We start from the raw sequence: 6,958 nt of genomic DNA, 5'->3' as shown, positions 1-6,958 counted from the left end.
CAACCACTGTTCCATCCTTTTGTTTCTGAAACACTGTGAAGAGGACATGGAATTTTGAAAATACGTGTGTTAAAACTCCCCTTCACTCTCAAACTCATAGCTCCCCCTTTGCCTCAAAAGACATCCAGTCCTCGCCCGCTCTCCCTGAGCTCTCCCCCCATCTGCCTCCAGGAGAGCTTGCCCCACCCAGCCCGGCAAGGCAGAACTCTCTTTGAGGTCTGGGGAGGTCCCGAAACCAAGTGGGGAAGTCAGGATCCTCTTAGCAGGCAGGAAAGGGGGAGGGCTGAGAGGGTCTCCTGTATTTGCTCTAATAAACATTGCTTGTCCCCTCACGCGCTGAGCAGAGCAGGAGGTGGAAGTGACTAGCGAGGCAGCAAACGGGAACTCACTACCACGGAGGTGGGCAGCTGTCTCCAAACTGCTGAACCTTTGTTGAAAATGCGTCCTGCGCAAGAAGATCCAAAACTCAACAGATTTTGAAGTCTGTACCTCTCTAGGAACGATACAGGAAATTGGAAGTTACGACTCTGATCACTGCCTCCTAGACCCTGGTTTCTAAATAGCATCCCCTGCTAAAAAAACCAGAACGCTTTGGAGAAATGGCTGATCCCAGGGCATGGGCAAGAAAGCGAGCGCCAGAGTGTAAGGAAATGCTAAAAAAAACCACGGGGACCCACGTGAAGGACTCGGGCCTGTCTGATGAACTCCCAGTAGCCAAATCTGGGTCAGTAATGACCTGAAAGATTATAACCTGAGTCCATACTGATCATAAGTACTTGAGAGAAGGGAAACATTCTTCCCTAGAGTAGAATGCCAGTTAATAATTGTTAATGGGATTAAGAGATCACCACTTTGTAGCCATCATAATAAAACTGATTAACTAAGAATCATGAAGTATCTCCTCATAACACAATTACTATGGGAAAACCGGCTGCCCTGTACAAAAATGTTAGTACCACAATAGACAACAGCTGGGGAAACGTTCTAGGTTGAAGGAGAATAAAGATACATGACAACTAAAGGCAACGCACGACCCTAGAACAGATTCCGGGCTGGGGAAAATGTGCTCTCCAGGACAGTAGAACAGCTGGTGACAGCAGGGTGACGTCTCTGGATGAAGGTGTTAATTACCATGTGCTGCTGTTAAGTTTGCTGATGTATGAGCATGTGTGTGTGCATTGGTGTATGTGAGTTCCTGGACACACACACACACAGTGACAGAGCAATTTGGCAAAATACAAGTTTACATAGGGTAAATGAGAGTTCTTCCTACTATTTTTGTAACTTTTCTGAAAGTTTGAAATTATTTCAAAATATAAAAAGTTAAAAAAGAATTTGGTCGTCAAAAGCAACTCAGTAGATGGACTGAAAAGTAAGTGGTGGGATGGAGGACTACCCCAAGATAGTACAAAAAGACAAAAGGATGGGATGAGAAGCCGAGAAATACGGAACGTCCAGAAGACCTAATATTGGCTAACAGCAGTTCAAGAAAGAGAAGAGAGAGGGAGGAAGGAGAGAAAGACTAGAAGAAACAAAATAATGAAGACCCAAGGAAAGATGAAAAGGACCCGATGAGCACTAAGCCCAGAGCGAACTACCTAGTCACAGCCTGTTCAAACTGCAGAACGCGAGGCGAAGAAGAGCACTCCACATTCCTCAGTGAAAAAGTACATTAAACTGCAAAGGGCTGTGACTCACACTCGTGTCAGACTTCTCCCCGGCAACAATGGATGCTAGAAGATCATGGAGTTAGAGTCTGTCTTCAGTCAAACTACAGCCAAGCAAGAAGACAGAATCAAACAGCAAACAGTGCTTTCTGAAATGTTTGATTGAAATACCTCCCACAACAGAAAGGTCTCTTTTTGGTGTAGTCTTCATTTCTGCTTTTAGACGTTTTCCTAGTGCCTACGTGTTTCGCAGTCATACAGTAGGGAAATGGAGACCAGAGCAACAGTGTGCTTCATCAACTGGAGTCATCATCTTGACTCAGTAAATGAGTTTAAAAAAAAAATTTCTCTCCTCCCCCTCGTTGTTTGCACTTGCTGTTTCTGTTCATTGTGTGCTCGTCTTCCTTTTTAGGAGGCACCAGGAACCAAACCCCAGACCTGCCATGTGGGAGGGAGGCACCTAATCACTTGAGCCACCTCCACTCCCTGCTTTGTGCCTTCACTGTTTTCCTCCTTGTGCCTCCTGCCGCATCATCTTGTTTAGCCAGCTTGCCGCCAGTCTGTTGCGTCAGCTTGCCGTGTTGCTCATCCTCTTTAGGAGGCACCGTGCTGAACCTGACACCTCCCGTGTGGCAGGCGGGGGCTCAGTCCCCTGAGCCACATCCACTTCCCTGAAAGTGCTTTAACAATGGCCCTGGAAGGCCTTCTGGGAAGATGCGAGGATGATAGGGGCCGAGGGCTCACTTCTCTCCCAGAGAAAATGCCAGAGGACAGGCAGAAACTGTCTGGAAAACTAGTCTAGGGCTTAGGACACCAGGGGAAGGCTAGACACCCACCCAGACGAGAACGGGGTGAAGGAAAGGAGCCCCGATGGCTGAAAAGATCCGAGTAGAGCTGCAGAGCAGCTGCTGGTGCCCCAACCCCCAGCTTAGAAGCAAACAGCACTGGACCCTGCAGGCCCCGGCAGGTGGCTACGGACTGGGGGGCTGCAGGGGTCCTCTTCCCCGAGAGGGGAGGGAGGGACAGCCGACGGCAAGATCAGATCTCGGCCGTGGGACTTGGCCTGCTGCGTTGGAGGGTCGCACCCGTCCAGGCCAGGTGGGGCCGCAACACTGTCCTGAGAGCAGACAGGGGGCTAAAGACGATTTGTCTTCTCAAACACCCTCCCTGCTGCCCGGGGCCACTTGCTGAGGACTCACAAGGAGGAGGGTGCGAGGCTGGGCCAGCCCAGGGCTCGGCACGCCCGCGGGCGGCCCTCGGCCTGCGTTCTCCCCTAGCGTCGCGGCCTGAGCTGAGCGCTGCCGAGGAGCGCCATCTGCTGGCGACAGGGACACGCACTCACAGAAGAGAGACAAGAAGTAAGAGGCAATCTGTTGCCTTTGCTGCCCCCTCTCCAAGGCCCTAGGAAACTGCACCCCTTTACGGCACCCTTAGTCCTGGGTTGAGCTGTTAAACAGTGGTACTCCTACATATCTACGACAAGTTGAACCAAGGGTCAAAGAACAGTGGTTGCACACAGCTCCTTACCAGTAAATCCCTAATCAAGACAGAGAAACTAATCAGACGTCTAGATATCAGCAAAAAATTATAAACCTCTGAAGAAAAAGGAAGATATGATTCAGGCAAAGGAACAAATCAAAGCTCCCGACGAGACAGAGGACTTGAAACAACTAATCAATGGCGTGCACACAGCTCTCCTAAATCAGAACATGGAGCCAAAGGACAGCACGGCTAAAGGAATAAAGGACATTAAGATGACACGGGGCTAGCACCAAGAAAAATGTGAAACTTGAATAGAAAAAGAACAGACGTTATGGGAATGAAAGACACAAAAAGTGAGAGATTAAAAATACAGGAGAGTCCCACAGAAAGGAAAAGGACGTGTCCTATCGATCCTGGCGTGTGAGAGAGAAGACTGGAGGCAATCAGAGAAGGCCCGTGGACTGAGCGGGGACTGAGCCTGCAGTCTGCAGAGCAGAGAGGCAGGGAAAGAGGCCCCCAAGGGGCTGGGCCCATGAGGCAGCTCAAGGCTCAGGAGACGAGCCCGGCCACATGCCTGATAACTTATAGCCTAATTCATGAAAAAAGTGGAGCAGTCGAGACTGAGAAGAGGCTGAAAAGACACGGGCCCCATGCCTGGGGGCCCACAGCTGAGCTCCAGGAGCTGGGCTCTGAGATGGTGAGCCTGGAGGGAAGGCAGACATCAAGGCAGGTAGGCAGAGATCCGTGGCCACCTGCGCCGTGGGGCAGGACGCTGGGATCCACAGTAGCTGCCTTTGATCCCATTTTTTCCTTTTTCTGAAGATTTTCTTCTGGAGAATTCTGAATTGACGGTCCAGGAATGCAATGGCTGAATGTTTTTTTCTTGTTGTGGTTCCTGGAGAAAGGAAGTTCTGGAAATTTAAGCAGCTCCCCAAGCAATCACCTCTGAAATTTGACTTTAAGCCATTTCCCCGGACTGAGTTAAAGGCTTGAAGAGAAGACCTAGTGGAACTGGTCGACAAGCATTACCCAGACAAGGCCCAAGAGGCAGAGGAGAGAGCTCTGCATGAAGGCTCAGGAAGAGACAGAAGTTAATGCGCCGTGGTCTCCCTTCCGTCTCCTCTAACTGCGTCTCCCAAGTCCCTCTTGCACCATATTCCTGACTCTCCTCCGCCTGGTCGTCTCCTGGACGAGAGCTGAGTGAAGCCCCCGGTGAAGGCCTGAAGCCCCGGCTGCCCCGCACAGGAGCTGTGGCTGCGCGGCGCGGGCTCGCCCGGGCCTGCACCGGGGCCCTTACTCTGCTCTCGCCATCTGCAAGACGCGGAGAAGCCTGAGTCTGCCCTGAATCCCCTTGGACCACGCTGGGTTCTGGTGCCGTGTGAGGCCTCGGTCACCTGGACTGTCCCCCGCAGGGGCCTCAGTGGGCGGGCACTGTTTGCCCTCAGGAGCTGGGGGATTTCAGCATTTGGAGGTCATAGAGAGGTACAGGAAGGACCCAACATAAACGGTAAGGACCAACCAGAGAGGGAGCAGGAAAGCCAGGCAGGCACGGTGTTCCAGAAGCTAAGGGAAGAAAGTATTTCAAGGAATTAGGCTAGGAAAATCTTTTGAGGCGGAAACTCTGATACTGCTGACAGTGGCTGAAGAGAAAAATCCCCAGCTGACCATTTCACGTGAACCTTGGGCTGATGCTGAGTGCAGGAACAGAGCACGGCGTGCAGAATGCCTGGCTAATTCTCTCCACGGCTTCTCACGTGTTCTCTGGTGGTTTCTCCTTCCAGCACACCCTGTCCTACTGTCCTACCAATCGTGGGACTGGGGACTGTGATTTCAGGACTACCCTTTCAGGACTAGTGTTCTAGTAAGAGGCCTGGGAAATGTGATTTGAGGTCCATGCGAAATTTCCCTTTGCCTATGATGTCGTCCACCTCTTATCTTTAACTTCACAAACATTTAGAAGAACAAAGAAATGAATGTTCAACACTTTGGAAAGCATGGCTTTTTCTCAGTGAATGTAGGGAAACATCAACAAGACGTAGTAGGTGGGGGTCTCTTAAACCTTACACCCAAAGCACGAGCAACAAAAGGAAAAACAGATAAATGGGATCTCCTCAAAACTACATACTTCTGCACCTCAAAGGACTTCGTGATGTGGGTAAAAAGGGAGCCTACTCAATGGGAGAAAATATTTGTAAATCACACATCCAACAAGGGTGTGTGTATATATATATCCATGATATATAAAGAGATCCTACAACTCAATAAAAAAACAAATGACCTCATTAAAAAACAGGTAGTGAGTGGACTGACTCAAGTATTTGAGCACCGTGGGAGGTCTCAGTCCGGTTTCCCGTGCCTCCTAAAAAACGAAGAAACAAACAACGAGCAAACAAATGAAAAAAACAACTCAGGGGAGCCGACATGGCTCAGTGGTTGAGCACTGGCTTTCCATATCCAAGGACCAAGGTTCAATCCCTGGGACCTCAAAAAAAAACCCAAAAAAAAGTAAAGACCTGAACAGATACAGACATTTTTCTAAATAAGGAATACAAATTGCAAAAAAAAAAGGTCAACATCACTGGTTACTGAGGAAATGCAAATCAAAGCTATGAGATACAATTTTACACCTACTGGAACGGACACTATTAAAGAACAAAAAAAATGACAAGTGTGGGAGAGGATATGGAGTGATAGCGGAAGTCTGTTTGACGGCTCCTAGGGAAGTCAGACACAGATCTGCCACGTGACCTGTATGGGTGAGTTGACGAACGCGAAGAACGGCAAGCGGGGACACGAACAGACATGTGCACGCCGACGCTGACCGCAGCATTATGCACAACTGCCAGAAGATGGGAGCGACTCAGGTGTCCACCAGCTGAAGGATGGATATACAGGCCGTGGTGTGCACACATGGTGGAGGACTATTCAGCTCTAAGAAGAAATGACGTCGTGAAGCACGTGACCACATGGATGAAACTGGAGGACATTGTTGAGGGAAGCAAGCCAGACACAAAAGGACGAATACTATTCCTTTGCTATTACGACCTAGATGTAATGAGCACTTATGGAGGTAATAGCTAGCATGTACGTCACCAGAGACTAGAATGTGGCTAGAGAATGGAAAGCTGAGGCTTAATCTGTGCAATGTTGGTTAAAAAAAAAAAAATTGCAAATGTTTGAAAATGGCAAAAACACATCATAGGATTTGTAACCAGTAGTGTTAACCTAGGGGGGTTACGACAGTGCTTTTTTTTTTGAGTAATAACAACGTTCCTATATTGATGAATGTACAACTCTGATTATTTCAAATGCCATTGATTATACACTTTAGATAAATTGAAGGGTATATGAAAAATAATAGGGTGGGTTGGGGGAAGAAATACACCAAATGTAAAATATGCCCTATATAATACTTTGACAATGCTCTTTGTAATTTGTAATAAATGTTTCACAGCAATGCAAGGTGTTGGTGTGGGGGTGCATGGAGCCCCCTATGAAGTTATGCACATTTGCTTTCTAAGTTCACAGCTCTTATCATACTCTTATTGTTTATATATATGGTCATAGAGGAATGATATACTTCAATTAAAAAAATTTTAATGGAAAAAAAAAAAGAGAGACCAAACTGGATTAGGTTTGGTCCCTTACCCTTTTAAGACAGGAGACTCAGACTGGCACAACAGAGCAGCCATGCGACGACTCAGGAAAAGAATGCCACTGACTGCCGGCAAGGCTGGGGCCGGGAGGCAGGGCTGGATGTGCCCGTTTGAGAGCAATTCCATGTCAAGCCTTCCATAGTGACTTTAAAT

This window comes from Dasypus novemcinctus, chromosome 6, assembly GCF_030445035.2.
Source record: "Dasypus novemcinctus isolate mDasNov1 chromosome 6, mDasNov1.1.hap2, whole genome shotgun sequence".
Taxonomy (NCBI): Eukaryota; Metazoa; Chordata; class Mammalia; order Cingulata; family Dasypodidae; genus Dasypus; species Dasypus novemcinctus.
The sequence above is the reverse complement of the archived record's forward strand: the minus strand, read 5'-3'. Positions refer to the sequence as shown.